General features: G+C 37.1%; 1 long non-coding RNA gene across 1 annotated transcript in view; it reads right to left on the reverse strand.

Annotated features, from left to right (window-relative positions):
* Nucleotides 1-4,299: 4,299 nt before the first annotated feature.
* The window catches only part of LOC126869842 (uncharacterized), a 210,896-nt gene continuing 201,741 nt past the window's right edge, over nt 4,300-13,454 (reverse strand). Inside the window, exon 2 of the long non-coding RNA XR_007691029.1 lies at nt 4,300-4,474. This is a non-coding gene — a long non-coding RNA (uncharacterized LOC126869842). The remainder of the gene's footprint in view (nt 4,475-13,454) is intronic.

Below are 13,454 nucleotides of genomic sequence, written 5' to 3' on the forward strand. Positions count from 1 at the left end.
GTAACTTCGCGAGCTCAGCTCAGCTCAGCTCAGCGTATTATAAAACGTAGAAACGCTCTAAACGCCAGATTTGAGAATTTGATTCTGAGAATCGGCTCTGAGAATTTTTATCGGACAGTAAGCTTCCCACAGCTTCGAAAGCTTTGTGGCTCCTGTAACTTCGTGAGTTCAGCTCAGCTCAGCGTATTATAAAACGTAGAAACGCTCTAAACGCCAGATTTGAGAATTGCATTCTAAGAATCGGTTCTCAGAATTTTTATCGGGCAGTAAGCTTCCCACAGGTTCTCTATCTATCTGAGGATAATAATTTTCGATGTTACTCTGAAATGAATACACAATTAGAGAGTATAGCTATCCAAGGTACAGCTATCAGCTATATAAAGCAGCTATCGTAGAAAACTCTGAAATGGACACCTATCTTCACGCTCTGGATTTTCCACCAAAAGGTGTTCGTCGCAGCCGAAAAGGAGGAAAGAAAGCGATCGTCCGCTTTCCAAATTCGAAGGAGAGTAATGTTGGTCCAGTGACTCGGCAACAACCAATCTCTCGCGCACCTCGTCGAGAGAAGAACACGAGGTTCGTTTGCCTTCCTCCTACCACCTCCCCCTCGAATCTCCTACCTGCAGCTTCTAAACGAGCACGAGGGGAAGAAGAAAAGTGATGCATCGCGGGGCGTGACTGGCCGACCAAAGAGGATTTCGTGGCCAGGATTGTGTTTTGACGTGTTTTGACAAACGGGCGCCATTATACCGGCACCGAGCCTAAAGGCGCTTTGAGTGCTAGCCGGCTAACCGTGCGACCTAGGTGGCCGTGTTCGAGCAAACCAACCTGCCATCTGAACGATCCTACGAAACAATTACACCACCGGAAGCCTCTACTTTCAGCCACACCGAACGTCATTTTTCCGACCACTGGCCCTGGTCGCGGATCTTGCAAATCTGTATCCATGTTTTTTCTATAGAATTTATTGTAAAATATTCTTCACCAAGTTTCATTCTTTTCGCCGAGGTGTATCATTTTCGAAGTACTCTTATCATAGTAAGGTTCACCCAAAAGGCAAACTACCAAAGCGTCCTGTTTTGCGACCAAGTTTTTCAGGACAGAAAAAAAGAAAATAAAAAAAAAAAGCTCCGCTCCCCAGAGGCTTAAACCCAAAAACCGCATCATACAACAAAAAATGTAAAGCGCCGACACATAATACAGCATAGCTACGTCGTACCGCCGCGTATCGGTACCTTCGCCTAACATACTATTATAAAAATTCATGTTTATTGTGAATAATGTAATTGAAATCTGTATTTTCTGGACTCAATAAACTCCTTTGTAAAAAATTATCATAGTAAGGTATAGAATTTAGACATTGTATTTCGATATCTGTAGATACGATATCTCCCTTATAATAAATATATCCATAAAAATATTTTTGTTATGGACTTTATAAAATTTCACTACGCGTGCTTATCCCATTTTTCATTTTCAAGACTAGTATCGTTAGAAGAACATTGGGAAAATCAACAACGAATGGTTTAGGGGTTAAAGTTTATCAAGGAAGATGATTGGAATTGTTTGTGCATCTTGTGTTGTAGTGTCGCAAAGAGGACAGAAACTGAAGAATTTTCCACACTATTTCAAACCAATGAAAACGAGATAAGTTAACGCTTGTATGAAAAGAACTTTTATATAAAACATATTGCGGACAAACAATGTGGGTATTTTTTACTATAAAACCTAATATTTAACGGAGAATTCTTAAACATACAATAAAATTCGATTTACCGTACGATGCTATTTATGGTTATAATTTATAACCATTTTCTTTAGCAGATACAGACGTATAAATACATAAATACAAGGTACCTGCTCTTATATTAATCCTTGAGCTTGGATTCCAAGAATCATGCCACTGATAATTACGTTTAATCTTGGAGGAATTACGTAAATTACGTGTGTTTTTCTCGCTGTACAAATGACACGGTGAAAATAAAAAGGAATGAAAAATGGAGGCAGAACGAGTGGTATGGTAGGATGTAAATCGACCGATAAAATTTCCTGGCAAATTGAAGCGTTACCAGTGGTGTTACAGTTTCAGATGGCACCAAACTAGTCGCTAATTAATATTAATGCGACGTGATCGTGCAGAGAATTCAATTCTGGAGGCAGGAGGATGAGATAAATTGGTTGCTTATCGCCATCTCGGTATTTCCAATTAATTACGCGGAAGATTGCGATCTTCCAATCGCGAAGACTGGAAATAAAGCGTTGCTCAGAGGCTGTAATGAAATTATAAAGGAAGAATTAGCGAGAACTACATCTTGCCGGCTGACGAAGAAAATGGCGCCTGTGCGTTGTTAACGAGCTTTCGATCATTGGCCAACCAACTTCTTTTCTTGTGTTGATTATACTATACGAAAGAGAAGAAGGCTCGTATAATAACTTGTACACCGTAATTACAAGTCGATAAACGTGAAGCTGTTTTCGCGAAGACTCTTGCAATATTTATGAAACGGATACAGTTGAGGATTAAAATTAAGTAGTATTTTATATGATGACTATAGGCTAAAGATATGAGTCCACTTTTTACAAATTAGCTTCTTGGCTTTTAATGTCATTTGTTGGCTGAAAGGAAGCGCTTTAATGCGATGAAGTACTTTAATAGACGAAGAAAGTCTTTAAGTCTTTGAAAATAGGCGATATCTTCTAAGTAACGAATGATGTTAACTTAATTGTTATTTCGGTTAAAGTTAATTTATCTATATATAGATAAATAATAATTCTTAATATTTTTAAGATATTTAAAAGGATAAGAAAAAATATATATACAAAAATATGTAATTAAATGGCAATATATCGAAATTTAAAATGCTCTTTTATAAAAGACAGGAAATGTGTTCATATGATACAAGTAAGTAGGTGCTTACTTGGAATTTTGTTTCGCCAGTTCGAGAATCTTACCGACATGGGAAAACTTTTGTTAAAGTTATGGTGGCATGTGGAATTCCACGTAGAAACGCGTCCCTGGGCGCCTCCCCTGCCGGAACGTCCCACCCTCTGATTTCACCAGAACGGAACAACAGATGATCTTACGAATCTGTAAACTACCGACTAACATCGTGTTCTGGGGGCGGGGTTCCCCATGAAAATTATACGGGGTGAACCGCTACGATGGCCATCTCTTAATATCCGCCGTAGTAAACTCCTAAGGGAATTTTATTTTTATCCATTTCGTAATTTTTGGTCCTCGAGGCTTCTATAATTTCGTTTCGTTTCTTGTTGCTACAAAGTATACGAACGCTTCTCTGTTTTAGAATAAAAAAAAAGGAATATTTGTTTGAAGAAAAGATGACGAAAAACTCTATTCAACTTAGAAGATTGTAATACGAGATAGTGACATTGCTTGTAAGTTGGGGGATGTTATGGAGGGATGGAAGAATAAAAGGACGACAGCGTGTTTTTTCTGTCGCCGAAAGGAGACGCCGGAGAATAGGGCGAAGGGATCCAGCTGTCGACTTTCTCACTACTTTCTTTGCTACTCTGGCTACGTTTCATTGAAAGAGTCTTCACTGCTCTTGTCGATGCTGCCCTCTACTCGGAGGTCTTTGTATTAAGAGTGTCTACATAGTTTCTCAGCATTTCGGTGTATCTATACGGTATCTCAGGCATCTCATCATTACGCATTGTATAAATAAGATTGTTACGATAACTTTTCGTATACAAATTTTCTAGATTCAAAAATAAGTGAAAGACAGTTTGCGTTCTTAACATTCCCTCCAAATTATCGGGAATTCCTCGTGTATGAAATAAGAGTGGCTGCAGAAAGCCTTCGTTTTCAATGATGCGTCTTTTATCACACACTATATATATGTAGCTAGAGGACAATTCAAATCATGTTGTTTTGTCTCGGAGTATCAAGATCAAGAGGACACATGTAATGTAAGAATAAATAAAGTCCAAAACAATGTCGCCGCTACGCGCAGCCGTCGAACAAAAACGAATTTGAATTTTCCGACTCTCCCTCCCCTCGACCAATATAAATAAACGGACGCAACCGAAAAGAGTTTAGTATCGACGAGCTATGTAAGTGTTATCACGAGTTATCTACCGAGTTATCGACGAGTATCTAGCGAGCATTTATTGAGAATTAATTAGCCATTTTACTTTGCGGTTTATACACTGTACGAGCGACTCAGCGAATACAGGCTGTATATTTATTTATTATTTTAAATACAGGGTGGTTGGTAACTGGTGGTACAAGCGGAAAGGGGGTGATTCTACGCGAAAAAAGAAGTCGAAAATATAGAATAAAAATTTTTTTTTTTAATTTTTTTTTAAATCTACAGTGAGATCGGTTATAACGAGACGTGATAAAGTGCACGCGTACCGGGCGAAAAATCAAAGTCGATTTTCTCGAAAACAAAGCATCGAACGAAAAATTTTTATTCTATATTTTCGGCTTCTTTTTTCGCGTAGAATCACCCTCTTTCCGCTTGTACCACCAGTTACCAACCACCCTGTATATTTTATTTTCATAGCATCAAATTGTTGTAGTCGTATGAAAGAATTACTAAAAAATGGTACGAAATTTAATATTAGACGTAATTAATTAGTATGTAAATACCAATTGATACAATGCCACGATAAATATTAGGTTGTCCGAAAAGTTTATTTTGTTCTATGAAGAAATAATAATAAAAGACGCACAACGTTTTTCGTTTTATATTATTTTGTCGAATTACGTACGATCCATTTTGTTCTGTTGAGATAAACACCGCGACATTTCACAGACTTGGTTTCACGTTTGTACGAATATTGTAAAAAACACGTTTGCGAAAGAAAGACACTTTTCGGACAACCTAATACAATGGTGTACAAATAACTTTTGTAGCCTCGTAGATATCATTATCCTGTCAAACTACGAGTTTGTAAGTCTTTCCAGTCGGTTTTTGGATTTATTACGATAAAATAAAATATAACAGTATCCCAAAATATTCATTACAAATTCATTCTCTGATCCACTTGAATTGAGTCGCATTCAACTTTACGGTCTCTCAGAATCTTTTGTTTTTCTAATGTTCTTGAATTACTTTTACTACCAATAAACTAAACATAATGTAAAATCCTGTATCCTTCGCGCATCTAATCTATTAGGCTGTCAGGAAAGTTTCTTTCGTTTCATAAGGTGATAATAGATGAACAACAATTTCTGTTTTATATTATTTTATTGAATTAGGTATGATCCATTTCGTTATATTTCTATTATCACGTTCGTGCATAATTCAATAAACTAATATAAAACAAAAAGCAGAAACCATGATCGCGAGTTTTATTTACGTTTGGGCTAATTAGAGTAAAGGTCATGGTCGGGAAATACAAGCAACATCGGAATCGCTATCTCATTGTATAAATAAGTATATTTTTGCCATTAGATCGTTTCAAGTAATTGCTGGATTTGTAAATTAAAAAGGCCTTGCCAATTTTTGTCTTTTTTTTTCAAAACATACAAAATATACTCTAACTTCTCTGTTTTCTGTTGTACCTTACTAAACCTCACTAAAGAAATATTAGGTCGTCCGAAAAGTGTCTTTCTTTCGCAAACGTGTTTTTTACAACAGTGCACCTTCACACAAACGTGAAACGAAGTCTGTGAAGTGTCGTGGTGTTTATCTCAACAGAACAAAATGGATCGTACGTAATTCGACAAAATAATATAAAACAAAAAACGTTGTACGTTTATGTCTTCTTCATAAAACTAAAGAAACTTTTCGGACAGCCTAATAAAATAGCCAAACTCGAAGATTGTATCCCGTTGGGGGTAGCCATCCACATGTTATTTAGCAATTAAGTTAGAAAAATTTACCAAATGTCCAGCTGGACAAATTGTGAAGTACAAATTAAATAATAATAAAAAAATTCTAAATTCCATAGTCGTAAACTTCATACTACAAAAATGGCATACTTAAAAGTATTAAAAGTATTCGTCAAGCTACGAGGCACTCACTATGCTATATGCAAACATTCTCACCCTCCGAATATTGAACAATTTTAATATTGAACACTTCAAACTCTGTTCAACGATTGTTGATAATCTTAACAGATACTTAGGAACAACATGGTCGTCGTGGTGAGTACAATTGTTACAAATAAATAGGTGTATCTATTATTTCCTCATAAAACGAAAGAAGGTTTTCGGGCAACCTAATATCTCAATACCAAAAACTCACTGATAGCAAATCTCCTGCATGATTCAAAATCGATTTTTCCCGGCTGGCTAATTACGATTGGCCGAACGACCGGTGGAACGTATTCGTCGAATATTTACGAGTGGCGAGCGGTCGGCAGTAAACATTCGACGAACCAACGAACCAAAGGAGCTTGCTTAATTTCTCTTAACGACCGGCTCCGCTCGACCGTTACAACGGTCAAGCCAGCCGTAATTACCAAGTCACGGAAACGTAAAAGCCACCCTGTGAAGCCGCGTCGCGGTTTAATCACCTCCATATTGAGGCTCGATCTTGTATGCAGAAAAAAACACGTGGCTACCGGTCTTTCGAAGGGAGCGTTCGTCGCCCCGTACGACCACCGTCCATGGCTTCGACTTTTCTAATCGCGTCTGGAAGGGTCCCGTGCTCCATGCTAATGCGTCCTCCTGCTCGACGATCAGCAGACAAACGCGCGTTCACCAACTTGCAGGGCGTAACCGAACCACCATTCCGATCATTAGAATCGCGCGTCCTTACATGCAACCGATAATGAATACATAGTTCCTACTGCGAGCTTGTAACAAAATTGAAGAGACGAGGACAGATGATTTTGTACGAGATTTTTGTGCGCAGTTCGTCGTTTTGGTATATTTGTTTCATGCATGAAGGAGCAAGTAAGTTTAGGCGGTGATCGAGAAGTTGAAACATAACTTTGTACATTTTACGAAAACGTTATTTTTATTTGCATGGAAAATATATAATTTATAATAATATGAAACAATAGTTGCGTGTAATACAACTAATGTGTATACTAATGTGTAATTAGTATTACTAACTAATGTGTAATAATTGTATAGTAATATGAAAGTATAATTAGTATATGTGTATACTAATGTGTAATTAGTATTACTAACTAATGTGTAATAATTGTATAGTAACATGAAACAAAAGTTGAAAGCTTTGTACACTTTACGAAAACGTTATTTTTATTTACATGGAAAATATATAATTTATAATAATACGAAACAATAGTAAAATAGATCTTAATCATTCTGGTAAAAGTGTACTTACTTTGCAACGGTATTTTGTAATATTTTATTTTAATGAAAATGATCTGTTTGTAGCTCGTGCAAAAGTTCCTGTGGGCTAACTGTAAATACCAGAATCGAAGACTCCTAATAGAAATAAACGACCCAGTTCTCTTAATTTTAATGCATTTAATGCTAATTATATTATTAATCACTTGAAAAAATACACATAGATCCTTAGCGCTTATCATCTTCATGAATTATTTAAAATCCCGAATTTACATCCGTTCTCACTAAAAGAAATCGTTTTTTATTCTTTTGACACTTACCTTATTCTTCGAAAGTTTCCCACTTTCTTGTTCCTTTGATTTATCATTTAAACTCTTCAATTAATTATTCAACGTTTTATCTTTTGGGTATGAAGAAGATTTCTAAACGACAACAGTAGGAAACAAAGTAAAACGACAGAGGAGAGGGAAAGATAGGTTTGTTGTTTGGAAAATTTCTTTCTCTCGAGACTGTTTCAGATAAAGTGATTTTCGAAAACGTGATATCCTAATGGTTCAGTGGGTGCGGAAAAAGGGAAAAGGGTTTGGCTCGAGTGGATGCACTGAGAAGATCGTTGGTGGTTAACGTTGATCAATGGAGTTAGGCTATCAGTAGAGAAGAACTGATAAACTTTGGTGAAACAAAAGAACCTTACCAATATCTCATGTTCGTAAAAACAACGATTTTTTGCTAAAGCAATGTCTGTTTGTTAAGGAAAATTCAGTCGTGAAATGATATAAAAAGTGGTGGTTCTAGCAGTAAAACTCGTATCGAAGTTACTCTGTTAATCTGATAATCACAGAGAAGATACGATGGATCGTGTTCGGGACAGAAGTGGGATTTATTTACGATATTTACTGGCTGTGTAGCGGTGACATCAATAGCCGGATCTCTGGATTGCCTTTGGACCCAGGTATACAACGAACGCGCCCTCTTTTTTTTCTACCTTCCAGTCGTATAGATCTTTTGAAAGGTCCGCACTTAATAGACCCCAGGGACCCGGCGACTTGTTTGGACGTTTGTGGTATAAACAGAGCGACACCTGGTGATCTATGCAGTCGCCTTGTTGGGATGAAACGAGCCGAAACGCGAAAGTCCAAGAGCTTTTGGCATTCAGGGCGTCCCTGACTCTACCATACACCAGGAGGATGTCACGCGTCGGCCGAGGACTCGGAAAAATCGTCCCTTTTGCTGCTACCGAAGTCTATTGGTTGCGAGAAACTAATCTGATGTTCTTCTTGTAAGCTCGTATACAATGTTTGATCATGTACGTCATGTAGCTGATTCTATTTATTAGACATGGCGTATCATTCGACAGTCTATATTGACTTGATAGGTGTGAAAATTGTTTAGGAAGAAAAACTTGCTAACACTTTGACTGCCACGTTGGTCATTGGTGATCGGAGCGCTTGAACTTCTTACAACTGTAAAAATTGAGTGAAAATTGACAATTAGGACATTTTGAATATAATCGATAGATAGAAAATGCTCTGAAATAAGAAGTGCCCCTTTGAACAATTAAATATTTTCATTAGAACATTAATAAAAAAAAATGAGAACAAATCTTGCATCTAACGGTGCACTGTGTTTGCATCCACATCTTTCAAGAGTAATCTACGAATATTATTATAAACACACCTTAGAAAATAACCATCAATGCTGCTTTATAATTATATAATTAAAGTTACAAGAGTGAACATACCTTACTATTATATATAGAATGAGCAAATACTGTTTACTAATATCTTCTACACGTTTCAACAATATATTCTGGACGTTTTGCTTACATATAACCGATTAATAGAAAATACTTTGAAATAAAAAGTGTCCCATTGAATAATTAAACATTTTTATTAAAACATCAATAAAAAAATGAGAACAAATCTTGCATCTAACGGTGCACTGTGTTAAAACACTTTAAACATCAATGTGGCTCATCGATACAATCTGGACGATAGGTGGTCACCTTTTTGGTCCGATTCTAAGCAATTTTTGATCCTAACTGTTTAACATTTTTTTATAGCACTCTCTGCAAAATTTTCGTGCCAGATACGCTTGCTCTTCTTTCTTCTGCATTCCGTGTCGCAATCTTTGTCGAATAAGTATATTTGACGGCTCTGGTGAATGGCACTGTGTAAGCTGCATTGCGAGTGTCATTCTAAAATCTGATACCTTGATTTTTGTGTTTGTTGCTTGTTTATAGAGTATCATCGCGTTTGAAGTTGATGTATTTAACAATAACTCTAAAGCTAATTTTATATACCACTTGAGGGTTCTTCTATGTGGCATAGAATATGCTATCGTTTGATCTGATAAATCTACAGCACGTTTTCCTCTGTTGTGATCTACCACTACCATTGGTTTATCACAAACATAATTCTTTTTGCAGACCTCTACCATTTCAGCCGAATGTTTCGTCGAAATCATGAAAATGTCACGCTTGTTTCTTCATCTTACTATTATATATAGAATGAGCAAATACCGTTTACTAATATCTTGTACACGTTTCAACAATATATTTTGGACGTTTTGCTTGCGACGAAATAACAAATGCGAATGGTTTGTTGAAATAAACGAAGCCTTGTTATAATATGTCGCTATCAACTGTTATCAAGGCGCCACGGTAGTCACCCGTGACCACCAATAAGATAAACGGTCCATTGGGGAAGAATGTTGTCTTACATCATCAACTTATTGTTATTTTGTCATTATATGCTTTGAATAATAAAAATACTCCCGTGGCGTCCTGAGCGAAACATGTGACTTCGGCGTAGCAGTTAAAGAGTAGAAAAATTAGTTAGTTTAGTTATGACAACACATAGAAGAATTTTACTACTATTTTTAATCCCTTAATTTAATTTAATTTAATTATCAATCATTTAAATTAAGAAAGCGACAGCCAGATGATTGTATAGTAGGTTGGGTAAAATCTATCTGCTATAGCTGAACAAAATAGCTAATAACAGTTACTATTAATATTCTTTTTCTAACATGGAAAATCTATATCAGTTAGTGAAAATTTCTCTCGCTTACTTTTCCATAATTGTTCACCGATACCGAACAAACCTCCAATCAATCTCGTTATCAAAAGCTCGAAAGTCAATTTCATTCGATCTTCACAGCCTTCCATTCCCTGCATCATATGAACAATTTTAGAAGAAGTCGACGTAGGAACGTGGAGACCAGAAAAGAAGTGTTAAGCAACAAAATATCCAGCAGATCGGATCGTTTCACAGCGGAACGTAATTTGGAGCGTACTTCTCCGGATTCGTGGCTAAAGTAAGCTATTAAATTCTTCAAATAAGCCGCCGCGGATGAATACGACCGGCAATTAGCCAATCGTGACCGGCTTTCATGTGGACGAGATTATTCGATTGGCGGCGAAATCGGTAAGAACGGTAGGGTGTATGCAACGAGGGCGCAACAGAAAAGGAGAGGATCGTACGCCGTTACATTCCAATATTCCTTTTTCGGCGTTTGCCGCGATTTTTCCCCGCCACTGGTCCTTTTTTCCCTCGCTAACCACTGCACAATTGGGAACGCTTTATATAGTTGCGTGTCCTGCATAATATTAAGAACGTAACGCGTTTTATGGCACGGCCACCCAGGATGCGTTTTCTCAGTCCTTCTGTGTTCCCTCTGTCGAACCAGTGTGACGAGCATAACGTTTATCCTGATTGCTCGCAAGAACTCTTCCACCTATTGACGATTCTATACAATTCTCCTGTGTAATCCGTGTCATGCGATGCGTGACAGCCCCATAAATTAACTCTCTGTCTCGTTTAATCGAATTAATACGACTGTTTTCAAGGTTCGTTATGGTTTTATTCGTTTTTAGTAGAAAGGTAGAAAAAGAGTTAGCTGAATGCGCAAGAGTATTCTTCGATAGTCTGTTCGAAGGTTAAAATGTAGGACGATAAAAACTTCAAGATTACGTAATTTTTATGTAAGAAAATAAATTTCAACGAGCTCGAAACAGCCTTATAAACTGGCTGCCTAATACGTTATTCTGGGATAGTAATCTTTAAGTGGATCTTATACATTAGGAAATGATAGTAAAATATAACAAAGGTGAAAGTAAAATGATACCTTTCGATTGTCCTATGGGAAATTTGAAAGTGAAAAAATCCACAAAACGCAGTTAATATGCACAAATGTATAAAATGTTCAAGATATTAAAATAGTAAATATTTAATTATATTGACAAAAATATGAATTTACATAAACATCTACAATCTAATTGTAAAAAGCCCTGGTTTCCTTAAAACAACACCGTTTCACAAACATGAGTTTTCTATTAATTTGTATTAAAATATCTTTCCCAAAGATGTATTGAAATACTCGAAACAGCTTGTTCCACGCGAGGTGGACATTGCACGCGCTGCTAGTATTACACTGCTATCTATCCGTTTAACATCGTATTCCTGGTGGCACGACCACCCAAGGTGATCGTTTCCAACTGTCGCGAAAGGTACACACGACGTAGGGACGTGTCTCAAGGTTTTCACGTATCACGAATGGCGTTGACAATCGTCAGACCGATCGATATACGATCGGAGAACGAGCGAGAACGAGAGAGACGGCAGGAACGCGACCGTAGGAGGTCCTCCATTTCGATTCACGACGGTCCTGAGGATCTTGTCCTGGGAAAACCATAAAAGGTGATCAAGTCGTGCTGATCCAGAGACCTTGACCATGCCACGTACCTCGTACGTCGCGCGAAAACCTTAAAAAAATTTGCCGCCACGTTCCCATTGGTCGAACGAGTCTTTTAAATTCGAAGGAATCACGTGGAACGTGTCGGATTACCCTCGAATCCCAATGAAAAATTATGGAAATTATATTTTTATATTTATATTTATTTATATATTCATATTTACTTATTCTTATATTTATATTATATATTTATTTTTATTTTCACTGTACGAGCCATGCAGAAGCTGAAATGATCAAATCGATAGAGGCGAACCATTAAGTTTCTGAATGTTTCTTGGTTCAGAAAATAGAATCAATCAAGTTGGTGTTCCGAATGGCTGCATATTTAATTATTTTCATCGCAATGATATCCAACGACAAATTATAGAAAATTTAAGAGTTGCTTCTACAATTTAAAATGGGAATTAAAAACTTCTGTCCGTTGTTTCTTTTCCAGCTGTTGATATTTAAAAATCAATAAAAATATTCTCCGGTACTAAAAAGAAGAAAAAAAAAAAAAGAGATAGAGGTGAAAAAAATTCTAGTTTCTAAGAAAATGTTCTGGTATTCTACAAAATATGTTCAAGAAAAAAGAAACAGAAAAGAACACGGCGGTAGGTGGATTTAAGAGGACGACGACAAAGGTGCAACAATTACTTTATTTTGACTTTGCGGCCGGTTTTGGGAATCTTTGAATCGACCCGCTCTGTTTTGTCCCATGTCGGTCGTGAAAACGTGGCAAAAGGGGCACCTGCGGCGCATTTACCTGTTTCGTTCCTGTCAACCTCGCTAAAAGATCACGCCGATCTCCCGTATCGCGACAAATGGTCTTACGACGGCCAGTCGCTTTAAGACCATGCCGAATTCTATACTCTCCGATGTGTATGCATACCTAGCTGGAGTTAAAGGACAAGTCATCCAACGCAGCGTCGGAAACCCCTTGGAATTCCAGCTTCCTCCTTTCGAATCACGTAACGTTTGCAAACAATCCGTTCTACTGGAGATTTATGGCATGAGGAACTTTCGACTGCTCGCTGAACTTTTAAAGCGATGCAATTTGGAATGGAAAGTGCTTAGAATGTGTGATATTTAGTAATTGATATTTTTAAGAAAAGTATTTCCAATCGAGATACTTCAAAGAGGTGGAATTTGCATTCGGTTTGCAAAACGAGCGATGAAATTTGATGAGAAATTGAGGAACTGGAAAAATGAAAAATTAAATAAAAATTGAATTAGATGGAGGGGCGAATATTTCGTGGGAGATTTGGAAGATGAAAAATAGGAAAAAGTCAGGAATGTGGAAAATTGAGTATAAGAATTCGATTGGATATAAAGGTAAAAGAGGCTTAAATATTTTTAATATTTAGCTCAAAGGATATTTGTAACTTGACTGGTTTCTTTAAGGGGTTTGTCGCGTTTCGACAGAGATCCTAAAATTTCCGCGTCGAACTCGCGGCAGTCGGTTCAGAACGTTGTTTCAAATGGA

Source organism: Bombus huntii, chromosome 9 (assembly GCF_024542735.1).
Source record: "Bombus huntii isolate Logan2020A chromosome 9, iyBomHunt1.1, whole genome shotgun sequence".
Classification (NCBI taxonomy): domain Eukaryota; kingdom Metazoa; phylum Arthropoda; class Insecta; order Hymenoptera; family Apidae; genus Bombus; species Bombus huntii.